General features: G+C 42.4%; 1 long non-coding RNA gene across 2 annotated transcripts; it reads left to right on the forward strand.

The window, feature by feature from the left end:
• The first annotated feature begins 14,927 nt into the window (after positions 1-14,927).
• LOC134483565 (uncharacterized) lies at positions 14,928-19,545 on the forward strand. Of its 2 annotated transcripts, XR_010060377.1 has the most exons (5): positions 14,928-15,307; positions 16,150-16,308; positions 17,487-18,430; positions 19,152-19,257; positions 19,375-19,539. It is a non-coding gene; the product is annotated as an uncharacterized LOC134483565 (long non-coding RNA). The 2 variants fall into 2 exon arrangements; XR_010060378.1 differs by having other exon boundaries at positions 14,928-15,123; positions 16,150-18,430; positions 19,375-19,545.
• The last annotated feature ends 3,355 nt before the right edge of the window (positions 19,546-22,900 follow it).

The following is a 22,900-nucleotide window of genomic DNA, read 5'->3' on the forward strand; positions in this document are numbered from 1 at the left end:
TCAAAGGTTATTCCCATTCTCATTTCCAGGCCAACATTCCCCTAACCCCTGCCCCTCCCCTTCTATATGGCTGTTCCCCTCCCCATCCTCCCCCCATTACCGCCCTCCCCCGAGGAATCCAGTTCACTGGCGCTCCAACCTTGGCAGGACCAAGGGCTTCCCTTCCACTGGTGCTCTTACTAGGCTATTCATTGCTACCTATGCGGTTGGAGCCCAGGTCAGTCCATGTATAGTCTTTGGGTAGTGGCTTAGTCCCTGGAAGCTCTGGTTGGTTGACACTGTTGTTCATATGGGGTCCCAAGCCCCTCCAGCTCTTTCGGTCCTTTCACTGATTCCTTCAAACGGGGTCCCATTCTCAGGTCAGTGGTTTGCTGCTGGCATTCGCCTGTGTATTTGCTGTATTCTGGCTGTGTCTCTCAGCAGAGATGTACATCTGGTTATTCAAATAATTACTTACAAAAAGAGCATGATAATAAGTGAGTGGGGGAGACATATTTTAATTCTCCTCCCTGTACCTTAGCCATTTGTGTCTTTAATATTTGGTTAGATCTCTCAATAATTGCCCGCCCTTGAGGATCATATGGAATGCCTGTAGTGTGTCTAATAACAAATTTAATACAAAAGTTTGCAAAGGCTTTAGATTGATAAGCAGGACCATTATCAGTTTTCAGATGCAGCAGGACGGCAAGAAATGCAAAAGAAGTAAACAAATGCTGCTGTACATCCTTGAATGCTTCTCCCATCCTGGCTGTGGCCAAAATAACTCCAGAAAGGTATCAACAGTAACTTGAACAAAGGAAAAATTTCCAAAACATGAAACATGAATTACATCCATCTGCTGTAGGATTCCAGGCTTGAGTCCTTGAGGGTTAACTCCAGGCAGAGAAGCTGGAAGTGTTGTAGGACAAGCAGAACAATGTTTTACAATCTGACGACCTGCCTCTCTAGTCAAAGAAAATTGATATCTCAGTGCCTGAGCATTTTGGTGGTGAATACCATGGGAGGCGATTGCTCTACTAACATCATCTAAAAGCCAACCCTGAGTCAATAAATTTGCATATGAGTTTCCTGTGACTAAAGGTCCAGGAAGACTATTGTGAGCCCGAGTATGTCCCACAAAACAAGGAATCAAGCGTTGACGCACCAATTGTTATAATTTTTGTAATAAGGTATTAATTGTTGTTTTGTCTGTGTTGATCACAGCTATCTCAATAACAGGGAAGAGTCTATACACATTTTGAGAGTCAGGATAGAGGTTAAAATGAATCGAGGAATAATGAGAAAAAACTTCAATAACTGCATATAACTCTGTCTTTTGAGCTGAGGTAAAGGAGGTCCTGGTGTCAGTTTCAGAAACAATAACGAATGGCTTTTCCATTTGAAGAACCATTGGTAAAGAATATTTTTCCTTGATCTAAAGGCTCCATAGAGAAGGCAGAAGGAAATATAACTTGTTGTCAATTCAGAAAATGTAACAGAGGATTTTTTGGAAGATGATATAACACTTGCCCCTTAAAGGAGACAAAAGCTAATGCAAAGGAACCAGAAAAATTTAGCAACCACTCAACCTGAGTGTTGGTGCAGGGTATTCTAATCAATTCAAAATCTTTACCCAATATCCCCTAATCCTTCTCTACCCTCCATAATGAGCTGAGCTACTAAATCATAATAAGGAATCAAAACGTGGGGAGGGAGCAGGCAAATGGATCCATTCTAAAGGTCCTTGTTCTTGCCAGATAACCCCGGTGGGTGTTAGGGAAGTATGCAGGATAACACATTCACAGGCCTCATATAAATCAATTCTGACAGTGAGTTGTGCCTGGATGGCCTCCTCAAACACCTGCAGAGCCTTTTGTCCCTCTTGAGTTAACACTCAGAGAGATTTGGGACAATGATCTCTCTTTAAAATATCAAAAAGTGGCTTTAATTGGCCAATGGAAATTTTTACGTAAGGTCTAATCCAGTTGATTTCTCCTAGCAGTTTTTGGAAATCATTTAAGGTTTTCAACTTATCCATCCTAAATCTTAAGACTGCGTGTGAAATAGGATCAGAATAAAGAATTCTCCCCAAATAATTGTATGGGGTGATCCTTTTGAAAATTTTCAGGAGCCACTATTAGCCCATACTTACGCACACTTTGTATAAGGTTATCCAAAGCTTGATTCAGCAAAGTCAGGGAAGAATGAGCAATCAAAATAGCATCCATAGAATGAAAAATCAACAACTGAGGAAACTGTTGACGAGTGGGAGACAAAGCCATATCCACAAATGTTTGACACAAAGTGGGACTATTTTTCATTCCCTGTGGGAGCACTTTCCATTGAAACCTCTGGTAAGGCCTTTGTAAATTTGTTGAGGGTAAACTAAAGGCAAAGGCTTCCTGTCATCTGGATGCAAAGGGATAGTAAAGAAACATCTTGCAATCTATAACACACGCAGAGCATCCTTCGGGAATCTCTGTGGGAGAGGGCAGTCCTGGTTGCAGAGCCCCTTAGCCTCCATGGCTGCATTCCCCTTCCTTATATCTTGTAACAATCTCCATTTGCCAGATTTTTTCTTAATCACAAAGATAGGTGTATTCCAAGGCCTGGTGGAGGGTTAAATGTGACCGTTATCCAGTTGTTCTTGTACAAGCTGAGTAGCTGCCTGGATCTTTTCTTGACAAAGGGACCACAGATCCACCTAGACACTTTGATCAGTGGCCCAGACTGTCTTATCCCCAGTTAAGTCAATTACCCCAGAGATACTTTTCCACCTAAAAGAAGTCTAACCTCATCCTCATAATTAGCTTTAAATAAGAGAAATTGTCCCTCTGTGAGACAGGACCTGGCCAGGATAAATCAGTCTGCAGGAGTGAGCCAAATAAATGCCTACCAGATTTTCCACAAGGGAGAGGACATAAGGTGAAGTAGGGCCATATTTAGAAGTATTTTCTTTTCATTCCTTAACAAGTTTAAAGGAGATGAGTTCCCATTTCTGGATCTCCATGCTTACTGTTAGAAATAGCATCAAATGTTCTCCTTGTTCCCTGGCCTTCTACACTGCTTGCAGAATACGGGACTGAGGGGGGCTTCTTTTCTTACTCCTTTTCTTAGGCGTAAGAGGGCCCAGTCAGGATTACGATATTTAGCTGCCTCATCCTCTCTCAGATTCATCTCCAGGATCTAAAGGCTCTCCCTCCTCGTCCTCCTCAGGGTCTGAGGAAGTCTCTACTAAATCTACAATACACTGTGAAGGCGGTGGTTTTGATGACTTAGCAGTTTGTTTCTTATCGGTTTGTTTGGACAGTAGAGGCACTCCTTCCTTCACAGCACTGTTTGTACTACAAACAGACCCTGCTGATGAGCTGGGCAGGTCTGTTATCTCAGCCTGGGAAAGTGCCTGTATCACCACAAACCAGAACATAAGCGCTTTCTCTGGAACCTGTCCTTCGTCTTCCTCATCCTTATGTTCCAGAATCCAGGTTTTTATATCCTTTCCTATGCTTTCCCATGCTGCCTCATCCAAGGTCCCTTTATCAGGTAACCAAAAGCTCACAGAACAAATGAAGAGGAGACAATCAGAGAGCTACTGTTTTTCAAAGTGAATTCTCTTTTTAAGCAATACCTTATGAAGAATCTTTTCATACATAGATCTCTCACTGGATTCAGTTTGCCCATAATAAAACTATAAAACTATCACACTATCACTTCATACCTATTCTTTCTCAGCACTCCTCTTTGGCCGAGGGGACCGTGGCTCTCACATATGGTCCTTTCCAGATCAAAAACATCAGGAAAGGGGTTTGGGGCTTACACAATTCTTCCAATTTTGAGTCCCACGAGTTGGGTGCAACTTACTGCCGGGGTCTAGCCTTGACACAGGATCCGGGTTCTCAACTGAAGGCAGGGATATCTGGAAGGTGCTTAATAAATATACAGACTACTCTTTGGGTACAAACTGACAGGCAATTTCAAGGCTTGAACTCTCTCTCTCTCTCTCTCTCTCTCTCTCTCTCTCTTTCTCTCTCTCTCTCAGCTTGGGGCTGCACAGACTGCATTCTCTTGTGCACTCTGCTTTTTCTATTGTGGTTTTCTTTTCTCGAACTCCCACACTCATGTACACCTTTGTTTTATTACCCTTTCATTCTCACACACACTCTTCATACACACCTCACACATATTTCACACACACCACATGCACTCTCCTTTCACTCACACACACAATCTTCATACACTCCTCACATTCTCTCTTCTCATCCTCTCCAGCCTTTCTCTTGCTTCAGTCTTTTATTAATAATCCAAAAGTAGGTAGAAAAAAGACATTGTATAATCATTGCCAAATCAAATTCAAAAGAATAACCACATCCCACAAAGAACTAAGAATTACAATTGTTGCCCAAAGTTTCAAGCTTCCCCTATTCCCAGGCCTGTGGCCAAAATAATAATAATTGTAAACTTATTATTATTTAAACTTTAACTTTTAACTTATTATACTTCAGAGCTCAAAGCTCCGAGGTCAGCTACTTGCATTTTCCTGGGAAGCTCTAATGATAAATGACATAAGCAAAGATGCCAGGCGGTGACCAGAAAGTATCAAGTTAACCCTTAACTCAGTGGTTCCGCTAGCTTTCTCTTCCTTGCACACAAAGAGTCTTGTATGAGTCCCCGTATTCTGACTAGTATATAATTTTATATATTCTATACTTTCTTATCCAGGAACCACTCTCAAATGTTATATAAAACTTAATTCCTAATGCAATAACTTGTTCCTTTCTTAGGGTCCTAATGCTGGCTCTAATTCATTTTCTAATAATTACTTTAAAGTTTCTTTGCAAGTCAAGCATTAATCTGGAATCTATTGTGCAGTTATTACATTGTTTCCAAAACAAGAACACATAGCATGCACCTGGGCCATCGGGGCTGTGCTGTGCTGTGCTCCTATGTCTCAATTTCCAATTGTTTAAGAATCATAACATCAAGCAACATCTAGTTTCACAGAATTCACCAGAGCAGAAGGAGAAGGAAGTAGGAAAGTCAGATATAATAGAATAATTGTGCACACCGAGGCCGTCTGAAAGGCAGCCACACAGAAATGAAATCTATACAGCCGTTGTCCAGGGCTAAGGTTAGGAGAAATGGGAACAACCAGTCTTTACAAAGAGCTGCTGTGGGCTGCTGAGATGTCTCCATCCTGGCCTGCTGCTGGGAGTCCCTGTCATCTATGTTGTCCCCAGCAATTATTGACCCTATGCACCACATATTGAGTAATATACAGAAAAATTGCCGCAGAAAATTGACAACATTCACAATGGAATACAGAAGTCATCCTAATGGAGAACCATGTGCTTCAGCTTTTCTTGCAATACAGCATCAATATTAACCCCAGAAATACTGACCTTCAAAGTCTTGTTGGGAAATAGGTTTTGATAGGTGCTCTTGTCCTTGACCAGAAGTATGCTGTGTTTTTATTGATGTAGATTAGACATAGTTTTATCATTTATGTCAATGGGTCTTTTTTTCTACAGTCTGTCTGTGGCCTGTCCTGGGTGAATTTCCCTCATAGTCCAAAGGAAGGAATCCCATTCCCCGTTGTATATTATTGTTAGGGACCACGTGGTTCCTCTGAGAGAACAGCCGATGCTCTAACCTGTGAGTCGTCACCACAGCTGCTGCAGGTGGCTTTTGTTATTCCACATTAGGTGCTGTATTAGGTGGACAGGATCACCTCCAATTAAATAGAGAGATCTCAGGAGATGTGTATTCACAGGTAACATACTGAGCCGGGCGTGCTCAACGTGTTAGGTTGTCAGGCATCCCTACAGGGCTCTGGTGTCCCCACTGCTCATTGTGGGTCAGGGTCATCCTCCAGCATCTTACTTATTTTTATAAGTCTTTCTAGTTTTCTTCTAAGGCTTTCATCTTATCAATACACTTTCCCAATGAGACTTCATAACTAGCCATTATGGTTAACAAGAATAAAGAGGGTCATTGAGTTGTTGCCAGCTGTGTTTGTGGGAGAGCTCCTGACAGAGAGTGCAAGCCTGCCAGGTGGTGTCGCTCATGGCAGGAGGGACTAGCAGAACTGCTGTGGCCTGGGTGCACATGGGCTAGGGGCTGGAGCCAGGCTGCCTGGTGCCCCTCTCTGGCCACTTGACCTGGGTCCCAACATGTGTCCATGGAGGTCTTAGGCCAGTTGTGCTTGCTCTACTTGTCCAGTGGCCTTGTGGCAAGGCTGAGCACAGCCTTCAACCTGGATACCCGTGAGGAAAATGATATCCGGAAATCAGGAGATCCCTGGAGTCTCTTTGGCTTCTTGCTAGCCAAGCACTGGCAGTTGAGGCTGGAGGACAAGGGTCTGTGAGTTCCCCAACTTTTCCCATCCCACCTTGGTTACTTGCCCCACCAGAGAGAACAAGGGCACTCTCTACCACAGCACTTCTTCATGCTCATAGCCTATCAGCCTGCTGGCAGGGGCTTGAATTTGTTCTGCCTGACTCTGCCTGACCCTGACCCTGACCCTGACCCTGACCTGTCCCCAGCCCTGGCCCTGGCCCCTGACCCTGACCCTGACCCTGACATCTCCTACTTCTTCAGCCCAAGACATTTGAGATCTGGAGTAGCCATTCCCTGCACCTGCCCTGCCATTGGAGTCTAAAGGCAGTGAGGACAGGCCCAGCTGACACTTGTGTCTCCCCATCCCCAGATGTGTTTTGCACAGTTCTACACTCACTGCTTAGTTTGAGGGACCCCAGCAGGTGGCAGGCTTTGCTGACCCTCGGGTGTGCACCTGGGGCAGTAGGGGGACTTATGATTGAGGGAGGACATTCAGAGAGACGCAGGCCTTTCTCAAACTCTCTGATCATCCATCCAATACCCTCCCTGGTTCTTGCCCAGTAGAAGTTGGGAAGCCACTTTTCGCTGTTCTGTGTGACTTTCCCTGCATAGTGAGCCCTCCTGCAGGAGATGCTTTCACATCCTTCTTTAAAAGCACCTGTTCCTCAGATCTAGATCAGCTGTGAAAACAGGCTTCTCCATGTCAGTGTGCTAGCTCCTCCTCCCAGCTCAGAGCTGCAACACCAGAGGATCCTCTGGCCCCAGTGCTGTGTGAGTCCCATGGAGAAGTCAGAGCAAAGTGCCCCTTCTGAGAAGTGACTTAGAACAGAAGGTTCAGAAGTGACAGTCAACCCCCAAGTGCTTCTTCCAGGAGAAAGCAACCAGCTCTCCCTTTGAAACAGTGTAGGCTCCCACATGACCCAGTTCTGTGATTGGAGAAGATTTTCTGGAGCTTAATTGTCCAGAGTGGGGCTACATCCTTGATCCATGCTCATTTCCACAACAAAAGGTCTTCCTCCACAACCCAGGCCTTGAGGTGAACCCAGGTCTTTCCAGGACCAATAGACCTGAGAGAACAGAGGGCAGTCCAGGGGAGAGAAGAGACCAGAATGATTTTAAACTGGAGAAAACTCCCATACTAGCCATTTAACAACTTTTGTCCAGACCATGGACTGCAGTATCTTAAGATAACACTTTTCTGATAACAGCTGATAAGTGAAGCTGAAGTCTAACCTGGGTGGGATCATCCCAGGCAGGGAGGGGATCTGACTCTGTAGGTCTGGCGAGCTTCTGTGTTCTCGTGAAAATAATTGTTGGTCAGATGTAAATCTGAAGTGAGAGTTGGTTTTTGTCAACTCAAACGGATGACATTTCAAGTCTCACACACTATGTGAGACACATATTTACACTCCAGGATTTGAACTTACTACTGTAGAAGTGACTGTGCCAACAGCGGGAAAGCATTCTTGCCCTTAGCATTCTGTCTGTATCAGACACTACAGGGACTGGCTGCCTGGACAGACACGTCCAAGGAGATAGACATTGTAATGGAGGAAAACTGAGGTAAGAAATATCCTGGGGAGAGTGATTTGTGGTGGTGCCTTTAGCCAGGAATATCTGTTGTCATTAAGGCAAGCAGCCTTGAGCCTGCTAAAACTTGTCACTACCACAGGGCATCTCTGCTCTTATAACTGCTCCAGGTCCTTCTGAGACGAAGGCCTCTCTTTAAAAAAGAAAAAGAAAAAGTTTATTGAGTAATGTTGCTCAACCTGTGTGTTGTGACCCCTTCTAGGAGAGTGTATGTCAGATACATTGCATATCAGATACTTAGCATGCTATGACATAAAAAAGTGGCAATATTAGTTATGAAGTAGCAATGAAATAATTTTGCGATGTGGGTCACCACAGCATGAAGATCTGTATTAAAGGGTTACATCATTAGGAGGGATTTGAACCACTGCCATAGAAGCTGACAGATGGGAACAGACTCCTCAGCTGAGTAGAGACCCATGCAAGTGATACTGTGTCCCACCCTAGAACCCAGAGGCAGAATCTATCCCAGGAGTCTGTGGGTCACCTTGTCTTAAATTCTCCCAGGGTCAAGAATAGCATTGATCATCTCAGCAGAGTCAGCTTGCACAGCCACATCAGGCCCATGGCTTCCCTTTACAGAGAAGGATGTGGGTCTGAGTGACAGACAGTGAGACTGAGGGGACCCTGATACTCATTTGCTTTGAGCTGTGGTTTCTTCACATGTAAAATGGAGGAGTTTCTGCTGAATTGGGTTGTTGTGGAGATTAACAGAACATACAACCTGCTCAGTGTCTGCCTGGCATGGACCCTGCTGGTTAAATGGAAGCTGTCGATGGTGATGCATTTAAAAGTAGAATTTCTATCCTGATAGTGTTAGATGCGGGGTGCCAGACAGGTATAAGCATTTTGTGATTCTAAGACAGCCTCACATTAAAACAGAAGACTCTTTTTTAATTTTTTTAAAAAAGAATCAAGTATAAATTACAACATGAAATGATCACAGTGAGAATTGAGCTAATTCCTGTGAAGTCATTTAGTTTTTCATTCTCTGCTTCTATTTTCAAGGCATCTAGAGTAGCTCAGTACGAGATCCTAAGGCCTTCTATTATGGTGCTGCCCATTCATTCCTCTCTCCGTGAGGACTTCTCAGGTGACTTAAGAAAACCTGATTTCCTTTCAGATGGTCCCCAGCTGGTGTGATCTCTCTGTCCATGGCCCTTGCCAAAAGCTGCAGAGCCAATGTGTTGTTTTACAACACAAAATTTCCAGACATCAATTTTACCAATGAAGTCTCAGGAATCAGATGCTGAATTCAAGTAAAGCTCCCAACTGTCCTTCCTAATTCACTGTTCCCCCAGAAGAAGGGCATTGTAGCTCCCTCTGCACACTTTCTTAAAAATCCTTTAACTCAAAGACTTTCCATTGCCCTAGTTATCTTCATTTCCTATCAAGTTGTGCCTTGATCTGCTCTAGACCTAAGTGCCCTTTAGCTTTGCAGTAAAGGTGTGAGGTAGGTGAGCTAAACAGTAATAAAGTCCATGCTCACAGTAAACAAAGAGCTCTTGCATTAAATGTCTGTGCCCTGGCGATGCTATACCACAGAATACTTTTTCATTAAATAATACATTCATGGAGTTCACAGTACAATCAAATATTTTGTAACATAACTTAGTAATTTTGTCTCTATTACATAAGTCAAGTACTGTCCTGTTTATTCTGGTCTTTATCTGTCATGTCTGTGTGACTCACCATGGGAATCCCAAAGAACATCAATCCTGGGCTTTTGAAACTGTTGCATACAACCAACCGGGGACCAAAACCACCCAGGAGACTACTGATACTTGACACACATAAAGTCACCTCCCTATTTTCATATAGATTATAGCAAGAAGTCACCATTCCTGACCATGTCTCATTATCCAACATGCTACTAAATGGAAGAGTTGGGGTAAAGGAGGTCACCCACAAAGCACAAAATAAAGCTCATCTCAGATAAACATGTATGGTTTATAGAATCCAAACATCCGTGGATTTCAGGACACAATTAAAAGTCCAAACACAAGGATAAGAGACATACAAGAGAATTGAGATTTCTAGTTCATAGGTCCAGTAAACATCTTCAACATATCATAGCAGAAAACTTCCATAAGGTAAAGAAATTAAAGGCCATAAAGGTACAGGAAGCCTACAGAACGCAAATTAATTTAACCACAAAAATTTCCTCCATTCACATAATAATTAAAATACTAAATGCACAGATAAAAGAAAGAATATTATACAGGGTAAGGTATAAATATCTAGTAAGAAATGAATTCAGACCTATCTGAATTACACCAGACTGCTCAACAGAGACTCAAAGAGCCAAAAAATCCTGGACAGATGTAATGCAGACCCAGGTTCTTATACCCAGCATAATTCGCAATCACCATGAATGGAGAAACCAAGATATTTTATGACAAATACAAATTTAAACTAAGAAAGCATAACCGAGGATAATAGGAGGAAAACTCCAAGACAATGAGCTAAACTATACCCAAGAAAAAACAAGAAATTAGTCACCTCACAATAATTTCAAAAATAAGAAGAGAAGCACCCAAAACAAACATAATTTCACCTACAACCAGAAAAAGCAGAGACAGCAGCAACCATTGGTCTTTAATATCTAACCAGACCCTCTGTCACCAATCCCCCAGTTCCTAGGGACAAAACTGCCAGCAAAAGTGTATACAAGGATGGGTCTATGGTTCTAGGTAACTGTGTAGAAGAGGACTGACTGAAGGGACATCCATGTGGGGAGAGGCCATTGACTACACAGAGGCCTGTTGCCCCACCAAAAGGAGATCCTGGAGTTGTGAGGTGGGAATGGGTATGTGTGGGTGGGGGAGCACTGTGATATGGGCAAAGCTGAGCAGAAATGGGATTTAAGATTTGATGAGGGCAGTCTGGAAAGCAGGAAAACATTTGAAATATAAATAAATAAAATAACCAATTAATAAAAAAATAGCCTAAAATGAAGTAGAAAGTGAAAAGATAAAAGAAAACTTACACCAAAACAAAACTAAAGAAATCCCTGTAGTGTATTAGTCTAATTCTGCTTTTATTTAATGCTAATTTGTAGAACTCAAGACTGGTTAACCCCCAAACGCTGACCCTGCTCCCAGTTAACTGTGATTATAAAGAAGCCAACAGCCAACAGCTGCACAGCAGAGAGATGGGGGAGGTGAGCCTTGAGGTCTTTGCTAGAGAGGATCATGAGGAGGGAAGAAAGAAGAAGAAGCTGCCAGAGAATAAAGGAAGAACGTGTGTGATGGAGAGGAGAGAGGAAGAGGACAGCAGCCATAGTTAAGGGAGAGGAGAGCCTGGTCCTGAGGGCTGTCCAAGGGGAACAAAGAGCAGCCAAGATGCTACACAGTCAGTAAGAGTTGAGCGTTATTGTTTGGAAAGTAGATCTGATACCATGGAGGGCAGGCAGCTGCCCAGCTACTGTGCTGACTAATGCACACTAAAAATAAATTTAACACAATATGTATAACCAGTAAGACAGCTCTGTAGAGGATCCTAAAAGGAATACTTTAGCTTGAAGGGAAGCATAAACTATTAGAGAAAACAGGAAATGATTTAATAAAACTACGACAGTCAATCAAAAGAATCCAATAAAAACCACAAAAATTAACAAAATGACAACATTTAATACATAGGTTTAAATAATATTTGCACGTCACTAAACTCAATTCCCCAGTAAACACACATACATTTAGCCAGAAACATGATCACCATCATGAGAGATATAGAGGATATACTAGGGAAACAGACCTAAGACACAGGTCCCTATGGCGATTCTATGCAGTTTCTCTATCAATAAAAACCACCAAGCTCTAGAGGTAAATGTCTGTGTTAGTGCTGACCTACACCACCAGACGTACATTTTTTTAAGTAAATAACAAATCTTGGGGCTTACAATGTAATCAAATATCCTGAAACATGAGTTTGCAGTGTTCCCTACATTTTTTAAATCAAGCACTTTGACTACCATTTTGGTTGTTTCCAATCCTGACTGAGTGCATCATCACGGGAATCCCAAGGAAAATCAGAAATGGGTTCTTGAAGCTGTTACACAGGGCCAGTATAGACCTAAATACCACAGAGGAAACCTTGATTCTTATCAGAAGGGATCATTTCACCATTCCTCTTGTCACATAACTTATGGCAAGATGTCACCTCTCCTGACCTTAGCTTCTTCTCCTAAATGCTGCTGAAGGGAAGATTTGGTGTCAAGGGGTCTGGATTCAAACCACACCAACACTGAATTCATGTAAATAGGTGGAGTTCATTGAATGCACACACCAATACAGTTCAGCCAGAACAACAGCTCACAACTGTGTCCTGGACATTGAGGGCCAGCTCATTGCAAGATCCACGTGGGCTCACGCCCAAGTGCTGGAAATGCTGCTGTCTATGTCCCTGACTCAGGCCATTTTCCTCATAATTGTTCCTATTTGCCTTGAATCTGATGGGTCCTATGTGAAGCTTATAGTTGGGGAATTTGTTAATAATAACAAACCTCATAACATAGAGAACAAAACAGGGTATGTGACCAGCACCACACAGTTCAGTGTCAGGTTTTTTTTTTTTTTTTTTTTGTTTTTCTTTTGTTAGTTTGTTTCTTGGCATCCATGATGTGGAGGCATATTACAGCACAATAGGAAAGAGCTGGCTGCTGTGTAACAAATTCGCTGCTGTTAAGGTAGCTATGGGGGCAAGACCTCAGCAGTAGCCCGTAAGATGGGAAGGAGATGATGTGTTTGATAACTGAAAGGAGCTGCCTCAACTGTGTTTCTCTGTCTGCTCAGAGCCCATTCAACATCACTCTGTCCCTGAAGAGGAACTCAAGGTCTGCCCCCTGCTGCCTGTGAGCCAGGACTAGGCACAGAAAGGCAAGTCCAAAGCGCTGGTTTCCAATTCCTCAATAATGCTGGATTGCCAATAACGTACTTGGATACACAAATACACAGTGTGGTAAGTTACAATAGATACTAATCATTTCTTACATTCGGCAGCAGTTGATTGACTACAACTAATTCCAATTTAAAAAAAAAAAAAAGAAACCTGGCTCTAGTGGAAATATACCAAGAAATATCTAGGATGGTGGGGAACGAATTCTGCCATGGACTGAACTCAGAAAAGAGGGATTGGGAGAAAGATGCATGGTTAAATAGCCCACCAGGTTCACATTGTGTCAACTTGATTTAATCTAAGGACAAAGAAGTGGAGTATCTCTGATGGCTTTCTTCTAATCCCTCGAAAGGATCCCTGAGGATTGGCCTCAGTTCTTCACACTTCTTGATGGGGCAACAACACTCAAGGAATCTTGAGACTGTCATAGGCACAGTATTATGCTACATATACAGAGTAGATAATACTAAGATGTTCAGATGGTGATATCCATTTGTATGCACTCTTAATGTGCACCTAAGGAAAGAGAGATCAATGTCCTTAGAATAGAAAGATCAGTTCCAGTTTTTTTCTACCATTCAAAACTGAAAAACTGGTAGGGAGAGAATGGTAAATAATCGAGAATTCGTAAATGATGCTTGGAAAGAAGTGTGGGTTTCTGTGCTGGTTTTAGACGGGTCTCAAGTATCACAAGTTGACCTCTACCTAGCTGGCCAGATGCACTTTAAGCTCAGATAAACCTCATTCCACTTTCCAATACATAGGCTTACAAGAGTTGCCTCCAAAGAGTGTGAGTACAGCATTGGCCTTTGACAGTTGAGGTGTGTAACCCACAACTATAGTTTCAGCCACGATTCTCAGTGTCTACCAGCTATTTCAGATTGTTGCTGTTATGTGCTTGACAATCAAGGACGCAGAAAAATACCCTGATAGAGAGCAAGGACATGGTGATCACATCCTTGCCTCTTCTGTATGTTCTGGATGAGGTTTGTTAAAATTCCAATATTGCAAAAATCTTTATATAGGGCCCATCACATTAAGGGTCACTATGCACTGTTCTATCTAAAATGGCCTGATCAAAACTGACTCCCATATAACACTTCCTGCAATCCTCATATGAGAAGCTTGAGCTTTTTGTTTTGACTTTTTCTTTTCTCTTTCTTAATTATTTTTTGCTATATAAGTTGAGAGAAAAATAGTTAGGGCCATGAATTTGCCCCCAAAATTTAAACTAAGGATGAGATCAATCAGTGTTAGTGTGTGCATTCTATAAAGTATTCATTTTTTACTATCATAGATGCTTTTGTGTTTGGTGGGGTGGCCATTTCCCAGTGTACAGGTGCTGGGACCTTGCTCTATCCACTTAATCATGTTTATACCCTCATTTTAGACGTTTATGTGCACCCCCTATATCTCTTGACTATTTTATTTTTCTGACAGAAGCTCATGGTATATCTTACTCAGGCTTGTGAGCAGTGCTCCTTTGGCAACATTGGTGCAGAGAGGAGAACCCCACAAGCAGCATGAGGTTCCCTTCACTGGTGGCTCCAATATTGCACTTTCCTCTGCCAACTGGTCTCCACACTTTTCCTAGCACCATAAAGACTTCAACTCTTTCTCCTAAGGTATATTCTGGAAATTGTCGATTGCTAAGCACACGACTTCATGAGTGTTCCCCTAATACACACGCATGTTGTAACCTACCATGCAGACTACTTCTTGATGTGATTTAAAGCACCTGTACATAATGAGACAGGAGAACTTTTGACTGCATATTCAAGCTGGTGTGAAATCTCAGGAAGTTTTAACGGCTAATATTGGTGGATGAGGACAATTTGAATTATGATGAGACATTTTTGTGCAAGATATGGAAGGAAACATTCATTTAGATGCATAGGGATTACTAAGGTTTTTTATAATCAAGCCTTGAGGAAAATTTGGCTTTGGAAGCAGGAGATGCTCAGTGGCTCTACCCCAGGAAAGTCTCCTGGAAAGGGCCCCTCAGCTTATGCTCAGTACAGGGAGAACATTAGCAGGGAGTCAAAGTCTGCTCCCCATGACATCAGCTGTCCCTTCTTGGACATTCTATTGTCTCCTAGAGAGTTCTTGGCATCCTCTGTGATGTCACCAGTGTTGTAGTGACAACCAGGGCCCTAGTTTCTCTCAGTCTGAGTCTGGCGGTTACAACCTAAGACATGTTTTCCCCTGTTTGCAAGCGTTTTGGGAGGAGGAACGTCGATTGTGGAGAGACTAGAGTGAAGGAGTCTGGCCTCTCGTCTCAAAGTAATGATGGACAAAGACAGCACTTTTGGGGAATGTCGAGTAAGCTCTGAGCAGTATATATTGAGCTTCCTGTCAGGGGGGCTGGAGGCTTACGCTGACCATTCTAGCAACGGGCCACAACAACGGGAGCATCTGAAAAGGAATTGAATTTCCATGAATATTACAATTCCTTAAAGTCAAGATTTCAGACCTTTAGTTTCCCCATCCCCACTGGGAGGATATGGTAAGGCCAATGCTATTATACTGTGAACTTCTGGTCTTTACTTTTACAGTGCATTTGTTATGTTACATTGTATAATAACACCATCAGGAGTCATGGAGGGTCCACCTTTTCTGAGTTTAGACAGGGAAGCAATGTACTTCACTATCATTGCTTCTTTAAATACAGTGGATATCTGACAGTAGGAAAAGGGGGAGAATTGTGCTCCAGGCAATAACCTTATGTTTTTAGACCTTCTCTGATTTCTTCTAACTGGCAGGGTCATTGTTAGCTTTATATATTAGAGGTTGTGTGTTACATTTTTCTAAAATACCAAAACTATTTGGAACGGGTAGACAAAGATTCAGCCTGAAAACTATTGGCACTTCTGGGGCATTTGGTATTTCAAATCGGGGCATTGATAAGTCTGTTGAACATATCCTACCTGGAAATTCGTTTTAAATCCAAAGTTTGGCCTAGAGTACCAGGGTAGGACATCTGAGTGTCTCCAATCACTCAAGTTTTGTGGATGGTGAATTTATCATCTGAGTTCTGAAACCACAGGGGTGAGGGTCCTGAAACCAAGCTGTACCCTGTTCAGTTGATGATAATCCTGGAGAAGCCATCTCCGTGGTACATGTAAGCACATGATGTCCAGCATACGGAACACCTGACTGCTTACATATCTTGGTCTCTATAGAGTAGAGGGAGAACTGAGACCATGGAGGAGGTCTCTTAAGCATACACCAATCGCCTAGCAGTGACACTGGATTCCAGGCTTGTTCTCCTATTTAGGCCTCACTGTGGTCTATGTACACTCTAGGCATTCTCCCCATGCAGGTTCACTTGTGTTCTTCTACCTACAGACGCTGGGAGAGAAACATTTCCCCTGGCACTGACCTAAGCAAGAATCAGGCTGAGAAGGAAAAGGAGAGGCTGAGTAAAGAGCTGCAGCTCATTACCAAGGAGAGAAATGACCTGAGAGATCGCCTGAGGTTCCTGACAGAGAGATCCAAGAACAACAGGTATGAATCGCTCCAAATGCTCTTGTTTCATTCCTGGGTCAGCAAGGTCACCTTCATCTTATCCTATTAAGGTTTTGGGTTCTAGAAAGCTGTGTCTCCCTAACCACCCTGTGCTAAACCTCACCTCCCATATAGAGGAGATTCAGAACCTGACCCTTCCTGAGGAGGGAGATGGAAAATGGACTCATCTGCTTCCTTTTCTTGAAAAGCAGAACTTGTGATCTGACTGGCGAATTCAGGGATAAAGTCAGGGAGAGTGAGTTCCCAGTGTGCATTTGGAAAGCCCTTGACAGCTGGTGGCTTTGCATGATTGTAATTGCAGTGAGTTTACGGTGAGTCTCTGTACTTGCTAGGCAGGGGACTGAGTGCTGGAAGATCCAGGCAGCAGCCTGAGGGGCCTGGTACCAAACTGTTCATCTCAATGCTTGACTAGAAGGTCTCAGGCTCAGGCCTGTTTGTTATTGTCTGTGTGTCTTGCCCTCTGAGACAGCTATGGTGCATGCATTTCTCCTGGTTCTCACAGTGCTCTCTGTTTCCATATTTCTCCTTCTCTTTCTCTGACTCTGTTTACATTTCTCTTTTTTGTGGGTGTGTCTCAGTCTGTGAATCTGTGTGTGCATACATCCAAATGCATATGCACAACTTTTATATGTTTATATTTCCCTCCAAACTTGGAAACTAGGGGTCTATGTCTTGGCCTGAGTATTTACCTCTAACACTTTCATGGTGATGTGAATGCTTTGTTCTGGGAGCCCCACTGTCAACAACACAGTTCTTTGCCTGTGTGGCCACGTTTGTCTGTATATTTGTATTCTTTGTGCAGATTATAATTTTGTGTTGATATAAGGTCTGTTATCAAAACAGGAAAAAAGAAATCACAGGTTTCTGGGTGTGTAGGGGTGGGGGAGCATGGAGAGGTGTGGCCTAGGCTCTTGATAGCTTAACTGGCTTGACTGCAGAATTCCTCTTGATTGAACAAAGGGAGCTAGGGAACCCTCCATCTGGATGCTGAGATTCTGGTGCCCTGGACGCAGAAAAACACATTTCTGAAGCTGAAGAAGATCCCAATATGTACAGTTAGGAAGGTGTCCTTCCAGGACTGGGGTAGTACAGGACCCACCCTGAGTTCATATATTCCTAAATGCTGATGTTCAGTGTATTCTATCATTTGGGGCCAGGCCACACTTCAGGCCAAATCCATATTATGAAGACCTGGAGAGAATGGAGGAGGAGGTCATGTCAATTCTGCACAACTTAGAGATGGAGAACACTGAGATCCATGAGAACAACCATAAGCTGAAGAAGGAGATTACCTTCTCTAGGTAAGTCCTGGTCAGAAAGGCTGTCACCTGTGGAATGGCCATTTCTGATTTCTTTGTTCTGGATTGCATGGTCTTCAGCTCTGGTTCTATCTCTTGTGCTGTTTACACATCAGTGTGCCAGGGTCATTAGGACTCAGTTTTCAGTTCCATAACAGACTGTTACTCATCCAAGGATTGTCTAGGCATTTTCAGAAGGCTCTAGCTAGAACAGAACTGATTGAAGTCAACAGAAGATTATTAGGCTGACCTGAACTTCTGGGGTCACACCAGGTTTTACAACACTCAGTGCGTGGACCACATGGTTAGAATGACCTTCTCTTGGTTCTACTGACCTCCTTTGAGGGTGTTGGCCCACTACTAATTGATGTTGGCCCCATGCATTGGGCTTTCATGGATAGTAGTAGATCCATGTTCTTTTTGAGAGATGTGGACACTAATTGGTGCTCGGGCCAAACAAACAATTTATTCTTCCCGGAATTTACTCTTTGTGGTTTGTGCAGCAGCATTATATGTATCGAAATTAATTCTATTAAGTCTTCATGGGTATCTGGGACCTGGTAGAGTTAGTGGGATTTGGGAGTAGGAATGGGAGAAAGGGGCAGCATGATCTTACTATGCAGACTGTATTTCCAGAAATCTGCTCAGCCAGCTCCTAATGGAGAACACATGTAGGAAGAAGTTGGTCCCACGGAAGCAGGGGAGCAAGGAGGTACATCTTGAGTGTGCACTGAACCAGAAATATTTGGTTGACTTCAACAAGAAAGATAAAGACCAGCAACGTCCAGACCCAGCATCATCTGGTAGGGACGAGCAGCTGTGTTAGCTTAACAATATCTGATAAAATTTGCCAATTTGATACATCTTTGCTTCTCTTACCACCTTTCTAATTTACACTCACAACCAGCCAACCACCTCATGTAATGGCATTGTTCATTGCTCTGCCTATGCACAAGTTTTCTGGGAAGTTAAACACTTTTCAGAAACTGAATTATTTTCCAAGTATATTTGTCTGCTCTTTTTGAAGCTACAGTATAGAAGTGGTGACAGATTAATAACATACCTCATTATTGCATATCCATGTGATAGATTGGATGCTATGTAGAGTTTTGAACAAGTTCTTGGTTCTTTGACAAATGACACTCTGTGGTCATGTGACTTCTTGTGTAGGAAGCATCATTGCGGGATAAGAACAAAGTGCAAATGTCAAATTAGAACTTGTCATTGCTTTTAACCTTGGTGACATATGGACGTCTCCTTTCTTTCTGCAACCCAATGAGGTCTCTTCCCATTGGCCTGTACTTGGTTTGGACTGGTATAAGTCTGGGTCCCATATTGGCAGCCCACATTACTTTGAGGCTCTCTGGAGATTTTGCCCTTCCCAAAGAGTTAGCAACAATGATATCAGTTAAAAGGTCCATGTTGACTGTCCAATAGAACTGAGGTGGTAGAAGGCAGCCTTCCGACAGCTGCCTTGCATTTCACCACCAAATCAGTGTCTGAAAAACTGCCTTCCTCTCCCAGGTCTCAGAAAGTGCAAGAGAGCTGGAATTGCACACACAGCAGTAAGAGAGCTTCCTGAAGAATAAGTTGCTTTCTCAGGAGTCCCTGATGACAAACATCCTGAATGGTAACAAATTTTTTGGATGAGTATTCTTCCTCAGAGTTAATTTGTCATTTCTTAGAGACCCTAAATTTATATAACACTAAGCCAGCCTGACTGATTGAGGTCTTACTTTCTTCTCAGAAAACAGCACTTGAGAGACAGCTTGGGGGACCGCCTTTCATTATGTGTGCAAGAGGAGAAACAGCAATACATCTGTGCTTCTAAATGTTCGTTAAGAATGTGCTGTTTAGAAATATATTTGTTAGGATTTTAATTGAAATTTTCTTTTTGTTGTTTCATATTTATATGTTCTTGTTACTGTTTTTCACTTTTCAAATATTTTAAATATTTTAATTTATTCGTTTTAATTCCGTTTTGTTGTAAAAATGAATTCCTTATGAATAAAAATTGAATTCTATCTCTTGACTTTTAAGACCATCTTTCTTAGTCAAGGGTTCTGTCCCCTCCTGTGGACCTAGAACTGACAGCTAGAGATGGATCTCTGCATGTTCCATGCAGCCTGGGCTAATAAGTGAATTCAAATTCACCAAGGGGTACCCAGTGTGACAGTGTCTTTTGTGTGGAGAATGTGGCTCTTTCTCAGACACACACTTTATGATGTAATCACTGACATGCTTTACCCAATTGTTAGGGTCCATGTGGTTCTTCTGAGAGAGCAGCAGATGCTCTACCCTGTGAGTCATCACCACAGCTCCTGCAGGTGGCTTTTGTTATTCCACATGAGGTGCAGTATTAGGTGGACAGGATCACCTCCAATTAAATAGAGAGATCTCAGGAGATGTGTGTTCACAGGGAACTTACTGAGCCGTGCGTGCTCAACCTGTTAGGTTGTCAGGCATCCCTACAGGGCTCTGGTGTCCCCACTGCTCATTGTGGGTCAGGATCGTCCTCCAGCATCACTTAGTGTCCATATTAGAGCAGATCTTTCACCTATTACCAATGAGGACCATGTATAATATTCACATCTCATAAAATACAGAATAGAAAGTAACTTCCTGTAGCCCAGCTTGGCATAATGAGTTTTTTGATTGTTAGCAAAAAAATTATTTTAATCTAAGCAGTTTAGGGAGGAACCTCAACAGCATCCATAGTGAATGTAGCCTGCAGCTGTGAACACAGGTTTTTTTTTTGGAGAGCAGGCCTGTGCAAGCCCAGAACCGAGGTGGGACAGTTCAAGCTACCCTTTTTCCATGGCCAATCTGGGATCGTATTGAGAATGTATTTTTTCCAGATGACAGATATCCAATTTATGGAATTGAACTAACTTACTGAGAGTGGAGGCGACTCACAGAGTTAAAGTACAGAAGGACCAATCCAGAATGTCCACAAAAGCTTGCTGTCACCCCAGGGCTTTTAAAAGCTCAGCAGCTAGAGAAGCAATGTAGTATTTGGTTATTCTCATGCTTAGGTCTAGTCATTCATTATAAGCTGACCATGACACAAAAAGAGTCATCTGTGTCACAATAGAAACTAGTTGTAACTAGATTCACCCCCACACTATCACATCACTACCGTATTTGAGGTTCTCAGTTACTATCTAAGAACCTGGAAGAGGCCTGGGTCTTGCTACACAAACTCATGATTTATGTCTTCATGACACTGTGTGCTTTGTCATGTTAATGCTGCCATTGGCATACAACACCTGGGATACTTTGTGCTGATATCTGTGACATGAGACAATAGTTCATGTCATCCTAACCTGCATAAACTGTCCTTAGAGTACAGTGTGGTAGGAGGGGCCTTCTTTTCCTGTGAGATAGCAAAACATTTCCAGTCTTCAGTCAAGTCTGTCAGCCATTGTCAGTGCCTGTCTTGAGATGTCCACCTTTTCAGCTGAGAGTCTTCATCCAGGCTGCTCTGGAATTCTGTAGAAGATTAATAGGGTTCCAGCCCTAGGATTTAATTCAGTGTGACTGCACTTGCCGAACATGCTCAAAGCCCTGTGTTCCACCCTAGCCCTCTGTGCTTTAGAGAAAGAAAATAAAGAACCACGTTGCACTTGAAGTTTCTCCTCCAACAGAAGGAGAGCCTGCATAGGGCCTTTAAGTAACTCTAAGCCCCAGCTTCCCCATAGCTCCCTCCATCAATTCCATTATTGGTGTGTTTTCATTACTGCTCACTTTCTTCCTTGTGTGCAAAGAATGTGCACCATGTCAGTAAAGTGTGTGTGTGTGTGTGTGTCTGTGTGTGTGTGTGTGTGTGTGTGTGTGTGTGTAGTCCCTAGTGAAATGTGTCGATGTGCATGCAGACTCATGCTACTACTGTCCCATGGCACCTTGCAGGGAACACTGACATGGTGGGCAACTTTAATACAACCTAAACCGAGTGTGCATGGTTTTCAGTAAGATTTTGACGTCCTCACCACTACAGACAGCAGAAAAAGCTTCAGTAGTCACATGGATATGATCAATCAGTGTTAGTGTGTGCATTCAATAAAATACCCATTTTTAAGTAAGGTAGATGCTTCTGGTTTTTTTTTGTGGGGTGACCCATTGTCAATGTCTAGTGAATTGGGGGCCCTGGGTATGGTCACATACCCCCAGGACACAGGGGGTGCAGAGCAAAGGCAGAAGCAACTGCACACAGTTGCAAGCTTTATTAATCCCTATATAGCTGGGAATATGAATAACTACAATTTTCATTTTGTCAAGATATCATAAGATCATTATTCCCAGGATACCAGGAACAACTGAGGGAAGACTAAACAAAGAAATACGAATAAACAAAGGCTTCTTCTCAAAATATTCATATAACAAGTCACCTCTCTTATTTTAATCAAAATATACTCACCATTACCAAGAGAGCGTTAGAACCACTTCCACAGAAACAGGACACAGCAGAACATAGCTTAAGGCCAAGTGAGAAAAAGATTTTGTTCTCCAGGGTGGAATTCCAGCCCCTACTTGTATCTGTCTCCATTCCTTTCTTGACCCTGCCTGGGAGCTGCATCTCTATGTCTTAACAATTCCTTCTTTTTTCTTTTGTTTTATAAGAAACACTTTCCATAACATAGCAAAAGTCTTTGTAGGGGTTTAATCATGTAAAAATAAAGCAACATAATACATAATGTACATAAGATTATGGCAAAACTAGCTCCTCCCAAGCTATGGAAAATCCTTTGAAGCCAAGCCTTGGGATCTAATCCTGTCAATTGATCAGCCAATAATTTAGCTATTTCCATAGGGGTAGTATCTTCTAGCTGTTTACCAAAAGACATTCGAGCATCGTATTTCAAGGCATTAATTACTTTTGTAGCACTTTCATTACCTTCCAAATAGGCTTGAATTAACTTCCAATCATGTTCTGTATCATTATCCATATATTTATTAACACAAAAGTAGTAGGATTTCAATCATATCTTAAATCCTCATATTTTTTAATAAATAACTTCTTTCGACCCAACCATTCTACTGTTTGTTTTGAAACATCTACTTGATGTTGAAGTCTAGTATCAGTTTTAGTTTCCTCTATCCATTACTCATGTGAATCTTTATGCCAGTCTTCAACAAAACGCTTTGTCTCAATAGATGTTTTTAATGCTATGCTGGAAATGGCTGCCAAAGTAGCAACAGAAATAAGGCTTAAAATAGTAGCTACAAACTCCAATAATTCTTTTACTGTTCCTCAGCAGATTATTAAAAAATTC

This window comes from Rattus norvegicus, chromosome 19 (genome assembly GCF_036323735.1).
Source record: "Rattus norvegicus strain BN/NHsdMcwi chromosome 19, GRCr8, whole genome shotgun sequence".
In the NCBI taxonomy this organism is placed as follows: domain Eukaryota; kingdom Metazoa; phylum Chordata; class Mammalia; order Rodentia; family Muridae; genus Rattus; species Rattus norvegicus.